This window comes from Rutidosis leptorrhynchoides, chromosome 8, assembly GCF_046630445.1.
Source record: "Rutidosis leptorrhynchoides isolate AG116_Rl617_1_P2 chromosome 8, CSIRO_AGI_Rlap_v1, whole genome shotgun sequence".
Classification (NCBI taxonomy): Eukaryota; Viridiplantae; Streptophyta; class Magnoliopsida; order Asterales; family Asteraceae; genus Rutidosis; species Rutidosis leptorrhynchoides.
The window spans coordinates 49,645,883-49,658,399 of record NC_092340.1 but is presented as its reverse complement, the minus strand read 5'-3'; the positions used below and the strand labels follow the sequence as shown (position 1 = coordinate 49,658,399).

The 12,517-nt window shown below is 34.0% G+C and overlaps 1 non-coding gene across 1 annotated transcript; it reads left to right on the top strand.

The window, feature by feature from the left end:
- The first annotated feature begins 5,679 nt into the window (after positions 1-5,679).
- LOC139865317 (small nucleolar RNA R71) lies at positions 5,680-5,786 on the top strand. Its single transcript, XR_011764844.1, has one exon. It is a non-coding gene; the product is annotated as a small nucleolar RNA R71 (small nucleolar RNA).
- Positions 5,787-12,517: the final 6,731 nt, after the last annotated feature.

Below are 12,517 nucleotides of genomic sequence, written 5' to 3'. Positions count from 1 at the left end.
ATATTGAACTCTATTTTATGAATCTAAACAGAAAAAGTATAGGTTTATAGTCTGAAAAATAAGTTACAAGTCATTTTTGCAAAGGTAGTCATTTCAGTCGAAAGAACGACGTCTAGATGACCATTTTAGAAAACATACTTCCACTTTGAGTTTAACCATAATTTTTGAATATAGTTTCATGTTCATAATAAAAATCATTTTCTCAGAATAACAACTTTTAAATCAAAGTTTATCATAGTTTTTAATTAACTAACCCAAAACAGCCCGCGGTGTTACTACGACGGTACGGTGTTTTTCGTATTTCCAGGTTTTAAATCATTAAGTTAGCATATCATATAGATATAGAACATGTGTTTAGTTGATTTTAAAAGTCAAGTTTGAAGGATTCACTTTTATTTGCGAACAAGTTTAGAATTAACTAAACTATGTTCTAGTGATTACAATTTTAAACCTTCGAATAAGATAGCTTTATATGTATGAATCGAATGATGTTATGAACATCATTACTACCTCAAGTTCCTTGGATAAACCTACTGGAAATGAGAAAAATAGATCTAGCTTCAAAGGATCCTTGGATGGCTTGAAAGTTCTTGAAGCAGAATCATGACACGAAAACAATTTCAAGTAAGATTTCCACTCGAAATAAGATTGTTATAGTTATAGAAATTGAATTAAAGTTTAAATATGATTATTACCTTGTATTAGAAAGATAACCTACTGTAAGTAACAAAGGTTTCTTGATATTGGATGATTACTCGGAATGGATTTAGAAAACTTGGAAGTAAACTTGCAATCTTGGAAGTATTCTTGATTTTATGAAACTAGAACTTTTGGAATTTATGAAGAACACTTAGAACTTGAAGATAGAACTTGAGAGAGATCAATTAGATGAAGAAAATTGAAGAATGAAAGTGTTTGTAGGTGTTTTTGGTCGTTGGTGTATGGATTAGATATAAAGGATATGTAATTTTGTTTTCATGTAAATAAGTCATGAATGATTACTCATATTTTTGTAATTTTATGAGATATTTCATGCTAGTTGCCAAATGATGGTTCCCATATGTGTTAGGTGACTCACATGGGCTGCTAAGAGCTGATCATTGGAGTGTATATACCAATAGTACATACATCTAAAAGCTGTGTATTGTACGAGTACGAATACGGTGCATACGAGTAGAATTGTTGATGAAACTGAACGAGGATGTAATTGTAAGCATTTTTGTTAAGTAGAAGTATTTTGATAAGTTTCTTGAAGTCTTTCAAAAGTGTATGAATACATATTAAAACACTACATGTATATACATTTTAACTGAGTCATTAAGTCATCGTTAGTCGTTACATGTAAATGTTGTTTTGAAACCTTTAGGTTAACGATCTTGTTGAATGTTGTTAACCCATTATTTATTATAACAAATGAGATGTTAAATTGTTATATTATCATGATATTATGATATATAATATATCTTAGTATGATGTATATACAGTTAAATGTCGTTACAACGATAATCGTTACATATATGTCTCGTTTCGAAATCATTAAGTTAGTAGTCTTATTTTTACATATGTATTTCATTGTTAATACACTTAATAACATATTTACTTATCATTTAACATAATTAACCAAATGTTTCAATATCTTAATATGATTCATATGTACCTAGTAAGACGTTGTTATAACGATAATCGTTATATATATCGTTTTAGAGTTTCTTAAATTAATAGTCTCATTTTTATGTATATAACTCATTGTTAAAATACCTAATGAGATACATACTTATAATAAAATCATGTTAACTATATATATAACCATATATATGTCATCGTATAGTTTTTACAAGTTTTAACGTTCGTGAATCACCGGTCAACTTGGGTGGTCAATTGTCTATATGAAACCTATTTCAATTAATCAAGTCTTAAAAAGTTTGATTGCTTAACATGTTGGAAACACTTAATCATGTAAATAACAATTTCATTTAATATATATATAAACATGGAAAAGTTCGGGTCACTACAAAATGGCCTGTCCATACGGCCTGCCAGCCGTATGCAGGCAATTTTCAAGTCTATTTAAAGGGCTTTTGTCATCCATTTTTACACACACTTCAATTCACTTCTCTCTCTCTCTCTCTCTCTCTCTCTCTCTCTCTTTCTACAATATTAGTCGTACTTTCAAGGTCTTCGACTCCGTGCGAAAAACCTAGTACCCGGAGAAGAACGCCGAAGATTGTATTAGGAGTGCTCTTGAGTTTGAAGTTGTCACTTTTGTATTCAGAACTCGTTTAATCTACTGGTACTTCTATCATTTGTCTTTATATAATGTCTTTCATTATTATGCTTTGTGATATTGTTGCCATGATTAGCGAGTAGTTATCTTTAGTGTATGCTATGATGTAGTCAGTTATAATGCCAAAATAATATTATGGTTTGTGTATGTATTTGATGTGCTTTTCGATTATGCTTTAAACTTGATCGCTTTTCAACTAATAGAACGTAGTTAGCAACTCTGTTATTGGGAAGTCGCAAACCATGATTCGGAGTACACTATCTGTGTCACCCCTTGGTAAGAGAAATCTATTGGATACAACGTAAGTTTGACTGAGGCACACCGGTTGTAGTAAGTCCACCGAGCCTTGGATTCTGACTAGAGACTCTTTTGTAGTGAAACATCTAACTAGACCCATACTACATTGTTGGTCCTAGACCATGCTAGTGTAGTCACCAAGCATATAAAATTCGTACGTGCACGTTGAAGCACAACGGTTATTGTAAATTGTACCTATGCTAAGTAAGGCCATGGAACCCGGTCAGTGCTGATTAGTACACTTTACCATAATGCGGTCTCAAGCATTGCACCCCGCTTGAGGGATTCTTAGTTAATTAAGGAACTGTTTGTTTAAACGCATAAAGGATTGGATCGTTGGGATAACCGAACGTGTTCATGGAAGTCAAACCTGACTTGGCCATGGTGTTCTTTATGGTTGAACTCTTTTTAAGGGCCTAACTATCTTTTTAAACTCAACCATTAACGAATGCATCAAAACATATCACGTCTCTCGGATACGGCATACCCTGTATTCTATTATGCTTAAGAAAGTTTAGACCTTTGTGGTATGTTAATACGTCACCCAACTGAGTCGCTCAATTGGATGAGTTGTCTAAACGTGTATGAATGTAGTCAGACTGCACGGGCGTCTGGAGTAAGGGACGTTGCTGTCTATTCAGAATCTTCAAGCCTAACGTATTACCCAGTGACATGTCTTATGACAGGGGCGTTTAGGACTAGTGTAATGAATACAAGGTCACTACCTATTCATGAGCCAGCATACCATAATCTCGACAAAGTAATTGACGAAACCATAGTATGTACTTGTTTTAACCTTATCTGAATTACGAATTTTATCGCATTTACTGTACTTTATCTTATAAACTATAAAACCCAAAATTAGGTAATAAACCACTACTCCTTCACTTTAGGATTATCTTAAGCTTTAACTATAGGTTCGATTCTACTGACATCTTAAAAACACGACCCTAGGACATACTTCCCTTACTCACCATAATAAGGAGTAGTACGATTTATGCCGCTAAATATAAATTTAAAACTATTACCTCCTCTCCCGATAGCTGATTCAGATGCCTTGCGGCCTAACGACACCGTACAAAAAAACCATCTGTTTCGGTCATATCATTCACACAAATCCATGACCTCGATTTGACAAAAAGACTCAACATTTGACAAATTTGGTTTCTTATCAACTTCACGCACATAAAAATTAAGTCTTTCATCTTTCACCCCGATACTCAATTTATTTTGTTGCACGTAAACATTTGTATCGGTGGTATTTAGAAAAGACCATCCCAAAATTATTGGGACATGTTCATCTTCGTTCATTTCGAGGATCACGAAATCGGCCGAAAAAGTTAAATTACCAACTTTGACCACAAGGACTTCGGCTATGCCGATTGGTGTATCAAACGTTTGGTTCCCCATTTTTAATACCATCCGGATCGATTTTAGTTCCCCAAGGTTTAACTTTTTATAAATTGAATAGGGCATAAGATTTACACTAGCCCCCAAGTCGACAAGCGCATCATACACTTCTGACCCGCCCATGTTACATGGGATTACAAAATGACCTGGATCACCCAATTTGGGAGGCATCTTTTGCTTTTGAAAAATGGTTGAACATTCCTCGACGAGAAATGTGGTCAATACCTCCTCATATTTGCCCTTTAAAGATAAAATATTTTTAATAAACTTCCCATAATTAAGCATGCCCTTAAGGAGGTGGATGAGCGGCATGTTGACATGAACTTGTTTCATCATTTTCATGAAGTCCCTTCGTTGAGTTTCAACTTTTTCCTTCCTTAAAGCTTGCAGATATGGAATCGGTTCCTTGAACTTCCTCAAAGATGCCCATTCATTCTTTTTACCCTTATCCTTCGGTGGTTCACTCCTTTCAGCCCTTACTTCTTGTGTATCCCCATTGATACTTGATTCATTCTCAACGGTTTTTAAAGTAGGTGTTATAGGGTTTGGTGTTTGGGTTGTGGGTGTTGGATTTGTGGTTCTTCATAAGTTAAACCGCTTCTTGTTGAAATGGCATTGACAATCTCAATTTGGTTTACGTTTTCAATAGGGATGGTTCTTGTGCTATTGATGTTTTGATTATGGTTTTATTTGTTTTGGTTTTGTTGTAATTGTTGTTCAGGTTAACTTGTGTGTTTGAAGGTAAAGTGCCTTGAGGTCTTTCGGCAACTTGGCTTGAAAGTCTTCCAACAGTGCTCTCAAGGTTTTGGAATGAGGCTTGTTGGTGCTTTAATTGATGACTCAAAAACCCATTCTCCTTTAACAAAAATGCCTTGGTAGTTTCCGCCTTCTTTATGTGATTTTGCATGATTTCTTCTAGATTCTTTGAAGGTTGGGATTGTTGAGTGTTTTGTTGAGGTTGTTGATTGTAACCTTGGTTATTTTGTGGTTGACTATACCCTTGGTTTTGATAGCTTTGATTTCCTTGGTTGGTATAAGGTTGGTTATTGTATGGTTGTTGGTTTTGTGATTGGAAGTTGTTGTTTCGGTTTGGTTATAGTTTGGGCTATAACCTTGGTTTCGGTTTTGATTGGTAAATCCGAGTGGTGGATTGGTTTGAGTATTGAAGGAGACTTTTCTTTAGTTGGGATTGAAGTAGCCTTGGTTTGATGAATAAGAGTTGTTGCCTTGGTTTGATGATCCACCCTTTTGATAATTTTGATTACTCACATAGTTTACATGAGCATCCTAATTCATGGGAATATCGTTCAAATCAATATGGTTGCATTGGTTGATTTGAGGACAATTCTTTGTGAGATGTGGGCCATCACATCTTTCACAACCTACTTTCATAGCGACTACTGATTGTTGCAACTTCTTCAACTCCTCCCCGTATGATTGAAATTGATTGTTTATGCTTGCAAGAGTGATTTAACCGTTGTCACTCTCCACTTGAGCTACACTTTTTTCTTGGCAAATCTCGAGGTGAAGGGGCTCATTCGTAAGTATTAACCAATATGTCTTCTAACAAAGTTTCGGCCGCATTCGGTGATTTATACATAAACACTCCTCCCGTGGAGGAATCAAGATTTTGTCTCGTCAATAGATTAGTACCCCGGTAGAATGTGTTGATGTACTCTTTCTTTGTCAAACCGTGTGGTGGGCAAGCTCTTAGCATCTTCTTGAAACGTATCCATGCATCATACAAAGACTCATCACTCCGTAGAGTGAATGCATTAATCTCCATTCTAAGTCGTTCTGCCTTTGATGGTGGAAAGAAGTGATTGATAAAAGCATCGCTTAAATCTTGAAAAGTCCTAATAGAATCAGAAGGTAAATTCCTTAACAAACTTTTGCATTACCTTGAAGAGTAAAGGGGAATGCCCTTAACTTGTAAGCATCATCGGTAACATCTTTGTGTTTATAGAGATCACAAATATCATTAAATTATTGAAGGTGTTCGAAAGGATTCTCTTCTATTAACCCATGAAATATTACATCTTTGATCATTGTGAAGAACTTTCCCTCCATATTCCAAGATTAGGCCCCAATGTGCGGTTTTGTAATAGCCGGAGGCACCACCGTAGGTGCAACCAACCTAGCGTTCCACATCGGCATGTCATTTGGATCAACTTATTGTTCTTGATTAACCGGCGGTGGGTTGTTGGGAATACCATGACCGAATGGATTCTCCTCATTGTGAAGTGGTTGACTGTTACCATCCATCTTTTCTAAACAAAATGGCAAAACCTCGAAATTTCTCTCTAATACCCTTTCTTCTCTACACTTGTAAACTCTGTGAACGTGTTTCTCTGGATCAGAAAATGGATGTGAAAACTCTTGATCCTTTTGGGATCTCCTTTTCATACACCAAAGTACCTAACCTTCTATCACAACACAAACACAAACGATTTTTCAAACACAAATAATATATAAAAACAAGAAAATTAACTTTTGCAAGGATAAATCATTACAAAATGATCGAACAATTAAAAGCTTAAAACAAATATTCAACTAGCTAACCGCTCCCCGGCAGCGGCGCCAAGAAAGTGTGATGCGTGTTGCACAATACATCAATGACCCTCAAATTTATACAAGATTCCAACACTACAAATAAGCACACACAACTAACGAGCACTTAAAACCCAGGTATTATAGCACTTTTTATGTAAGTATTCGTTTCAAGATCGTCCCAAGAGAGTGGTGTAAGTCGAATAATTGAAACTATTAATTGTTCTAGGATTTGTTTGATTTGGGGGGGGGGGGGGGGGGGTGTTTGGTTGACTTTAACTATAAACTAAAACTTACACAAATAAACAAGACTTAAACTAACAATTATAACTACTAACAAGTAGCAAGTAACTAAATATTGAGATCTAAATCAGTTAACTAAGTAGTGTTCACTTACCTAATCCTCTCTATGTTTGGATTGCCCCGTTTACCCAATTTGCTATCGCGTTGTTGAACTATTAAACGTTTGGCATCACTACCAAATCTTAATCGAATCACACTTTGCAAACTCACATAAGCATTGTATTCTAAGATCAAGTTAATTATGAAAAGTCATTGAGATTATGCTTGGGTTGAAATCACTTAGAACCCTTCAACTATCAAAATCACTTAAGATAATCAAACACCACTATGTTGACTAAAGGCCAATTGAAAACCAACCTAAACTAAGAACACAATCACTTGAAATTCCTAATTTAGTTGTCTAAATCACTTAGAGTGTTGAAGCACAAATTGTTTCACTACTCAAATCACTTAGAGAGCTACGCAATCCATGTAATCAAAGTAAAGTCTAAAACAAATGCATAGCAATGGATCTATAGCTAACACAATAACACAATCAAATTAGCCAAACATGGCTAAGTTTACACTAATCAAAAGCATTGAATAATAAATAAACATCATATTAAGCTATTACAAGTTTTCAATTCAAAACTAGAGAAATAAATGTGGAGATTACAACCCAATTGATAAAACTAGATAGATCTAATGATAAGATTGCTTGAGCTTTTGCTTGATCTTCCAAATTAGCCTTAATCTTCACTTGGATGATGAAATTAGGGTTTTGGGATAAAAAATCTTTACAAAAACTGCAGCTCTCCGTTTGAAATCCTATCTTGTGCCTTTTATACTTTGAAAAATTCTGCACCTAAAAACAGCGAGGTGCGTCGCACCTTATAACGTGAAGGCTAGGTGCGCCGCACCATAAGGCGGGTGCGCCGCACCTTATAACTGCAAAATTATTCTTCAAGTTCTAAATTTGAAATTTGGCTTTTTCGTGTTAAGGTGCGCCGCCTTTTGGATCTGGTGCGCCGCACCACTTTACTGCACTTCCAAAATCTTCATTTTTCACTTGGAATTGCCCATTTTGCAAACTCTTTTCACTTTGGATCATGCCCTGCACTTTGGTTCACTAAATAGGCTAGATTTTAGTCAATTTTACACCAATTTGAGCTTTAAGCCTTGAACCGACACTTTTGCGCAAATATACAACTTTCGGGCTCAATGATCCTCAAAACCGAGTGTAATGAGGTAGATATTGCGAGGTAAAACGTGTATAATTCAAGCAATATCAAGAGGTCCCAATGGTTTCGTCTTAGTCCTCCAGGACTAGACGCCACATCAGTGCTACATCAGTACTTCTTTTCCAGGACTAAACTCATGACTAAATACTCCCAACAGTTACACCTTTCTTCCATATCTTTTAATTACTTTTTATTTTTTTCTAAACAATTAAATAATTAAAATTAAACATAAAAGCTATTAATATAAAACTAAAATTTCATTAAAAATAAAAAAATAAAGTTACAATAATTTAAATAAAATGCGACATAAATAAAAATAAAATACTAAAAATAAACTACTCTTCGTCGTCCTCCGACAAGCCAATTCCTTAGCATATTTTTTCTTAAGCCTCGCTCGATAATTCATCATCATTTCATATTCGTCGGGAGGCAAGTCTCGTGATAGCGGTTTGGAAAGAAGCTTCAAACTTTTCAACATTGTTCTCGTCTCGCTTTCTTCACAAAGCTTTTACATGGTTTTAGTCGCCACTAGTTGAGAAGCTTCAGCTGATTGAGCTATCTTTATCCGAACTTCGTCAGATGACATACGATTCACAGCATCGGATGAGTACAAATCCTTTTGACTTTTAGCTCGACTTGGAAGACGTCGGATTGGGTCGTGATCTTTAAATAAATTTTCAAATTGGGTTGGGTCGGGGTTCGTGCTTATTTTCGGGTTCGAACTAGCCTCGGTTGGAATTGGTATTTCATCGGCTTGTTTTCTTTTGTTGGTAGCCGATATACCTTTACTTTCCATTAACTTCGGGAAATCCTTTAAAACTCGCCACGCATCCTCAAAAGCGAATTTTCGCTTGGTGTGTTTGAATTGTTTTCGGTCCGCATTCATCACGTCCTCCCCCGAACAACTACTTTGCCATATTTTCTCAAGTTTCGAATATATAGCAATAAAAATCTTAACATCTCTTTAAATTTTAGCCCATTTACCACTTATTTGATTCGCACGCCTTTGCTCCGAAACTAATGAATTGTATTGTCTTCGAATTTCACCCCAAAATGAATTATAAGTTTGGTCGTTTTTCGCATCCGAATGTTCGGAAACATACACATAAAGCTCGGCTAAAATTTTTGTTTCCAAGTCGGTCCAAGGAACTTTCAGACGCCTCACTTTTTTCCCTCGAACATCGGCCACGAGTTCATCTTCGAGTTCGACATCGGCTTCGACATGACGTGGAGTTTCGGGAACTTCTTCATCATCCGATTCGTCACGAAGTCTTGGATAATATGGTGTTTGTTGGGAGTGTTGTTGAGATTGTTGGTTTGTGAAAATGGGAAATGGTTGAGATTATTGGTTCATATTGTAGGGATATTGTTGTTGATATTGTTGGTTAGTGTAGTATTGTTGTTGTTGAGTTTGTTGTGTGTGAACGTTTGGAAACATACCCACAAATGCATTAGAAGGATTAGCATTTGCAAAGCGAGAAAAATCGGTATTTTGTTGCGATTGTTCAAGCAACGTTTGCATCATGTCGCGACCCAACACGTTCGGATCTTGAACTTGAGGGCGTTTGGATTTGCCGTTGTTTGGGGTTTTTTTGGAACTCATTGTTTGGTATAAAAAATGAGATTGTATAAAATGTAGAAATGAATGAAATTGAGTAAAAAAGAGAGAAATGGAGTGTATTTGAGTTGTGTAAAATGATAAAATGGAGTGTAGTTTATGTAGAATTTAGAAAAGAAAAAAATAAAAAGAAAATAGCCGTTAGATGTAGCCGTTACCTTTTTTTATTTTTTTTCCCAACGGTCAATTTTTTCCTTCTTCATCCGTCCACAAAAATTTTATGAAAACACAATCAGAAGTACGGTATGCTGGGCGACCACCTGGGCGGCTCGCTGCCATCGGCGCCCAGGAGGGCTGATTGCTGGGCGGCACCCAGGGTGTAACCGATCAGAGCTCTAATATATGGAGTGTAATTTACAAAAATATGTAGGTAGTTAATACATATGTGAGTGGGGAGAAATTGGGGAATGGAAAAGTACTCAAACCTTTTTATAAATCAATCATTATCAATTACACTTCACATTTCCTAATACTTCCAATCAAGTAGACCCTTAATTTGTTTCAAATGTGAACACTACCTTAATTATTTTTAGTATTTATCTCTTTAATCTATTGAACCTTGTTCAAAATATACAATATCGCCCCAACAAATGCTGAATTTTTCAATATTATCTATTCTGTTATAAAATATCTAGATTGGATGTTAATTTTATTATTATTATATTTCTTGCATAGTAATATTTTATACTATAAATAGACATGTATGGTAACCATTTAAGGTGCACCATTTCTCTTGAAATATCAATATCAATATTTCTTCTCTCCTTCTTCTCTCTTTTTCTCTCTTTGTTCTTATAACCATTAAAGGTAGTTATAAGCCTACTGAATTATAACACGTTATCAGCACGAAAAGCTTAGTGTAATTAAAAGATATCTCAAACGATCACGAATCACTAATCAAGGTATGAAATTATTAATAATTTTCAGACTCGAATATATCAAATTTTGGACTACTAACATTTATATTTATGTTATTTAAGTTATATATGGTCGGTTATACCACCTGAATTATATTTCTGTAATCTAACTTTTACTAACTTCACTAACATTTATATTTATGTTATTTAAGTTCTATATGGTCGGTTATACCACCTGAATTATATTTCTGTAATCTAACTTTTACTAACTTCACTAACATTTATATTTATGTTATTTAAGTTATATATGGTCGGTTATACCACCTGAATTATATTTTCTGTAATCTAACTCTTATTAACTTCACTAACATTTATATTTATGTTAATAAGACCTCATGATTGTACGCAACACGTCATTTGACAACACGGTACTTTATGTACGCAACACGTCATTTGACAACACGGTACCATGGGTCGAGATTAATTCCGATCAATACGAATACGACGGGGTCTTTATATATTATCTAACATTTATGATTACTTATGCAATTAATCATTATTTATTTCATGCATACTAATGTTTATTCTTAAATTTATAATTTTAAAAGTTAAAATAAAAAAATAGTTTGTATTTTTATTAAAAGTAAATCTTAAAAGTTAAAATAAGAAAAAGTAGTTTGTACTTTTATTAAAAGTAAATCTTAAAAGTTAAAATACAAAAAGTAGTTTGTATTTTTATTAAAAGTAAATCTTAAAAGTTAAAATAAGAAAAAGTAGTTTGTATTTTTATTAAAAGTATATCTTAAAAGTTAAAGTAAGAAAAAAAAAGGGATGGTAAAATGGAATAGTTTTTGTCAAAAATGAAGTATTGAAAATGAAGTGGTCTCCTTCTATAACTAAAAAAATATATATATACTTTTATCAAATGAATTTTTTTGTGGCCGACAATTTCAAACACGAGTCCGTGTTTAGTTTATCAAGAATATCTCTTGCTTTGGTGAAAGGTCACGATCACGATATCAGGTGTTGTGAAAGAATTTAAAAATTGGTCAAGTGGCCTTTTAAAAACTAGAAAAAAAATTTAAACAAAAATTTTTTTTTATATATTTATAATTTACGGGTAACGTAAAAAAAGGAAGTTTTTTTTAAAAAAAAAAAACAAAGAAAGTGTTTAAATGAGTTTTACAGAAAGGGGGAAAGCAAAATAAAAAAAAAAAAACTTTTTTCCAAACAAAGGTAAATGAAAGTAGGACTTAATACAAGAAAAAAGTAAACATCTCCTAGACGTGATAAAATCTATCAATGATAAGTATTAGACTTGATGAGCTAAATGTGACAAAAATGTTTCAACATGTCTTATGTTAATTTTCTAAAATAAGTTATTATTATTCCGAGTTTAACACATATACATATGTTAATTAAAAACAACCTTTTTGTTCTTATGTAGTGTTGGGTTGCAATTTTGGTTGTATGTCATAATTCCATCCAGTAGAGTGACAATAGAAAACTTTTGATGATAATCAATAAAAAACTTTTTTCCAAACTTGTCAAATGTTTTGTTAAAAACGTGACCGTTGAAAAAAGGAGGTTGAATAATAAAACTTAAAAAACAAATTATTTTTTTAAGAGTGTGCATCAAAATGGCCCGTTTAATAATGAGGAGTAAAAATATAGTCAAATTGTTTCAACGAACAAGGGTTCAATTGGATGTCTCTTAAAAAAAATCCGCGGGTACGGGTGATGGATCCAATGGATCCGCATCCACGACCCGCGGGTGCTATCCCTAATTGTGACAAGTACAAATCAACTAAAAGTCTAAAAAATAAATGCTCTTATAGGGACCAAATGTTCACAATAATTGCCTAAGCTAGATATGAAACAAATAGTTCATAAAAAAAAAAAAAAAAAAGGTCGTTGTGCGTTTTCGGGATGATAGCCGAAATACACTTACAAAAGTAGGTCAGCCGTCAATTCTTTA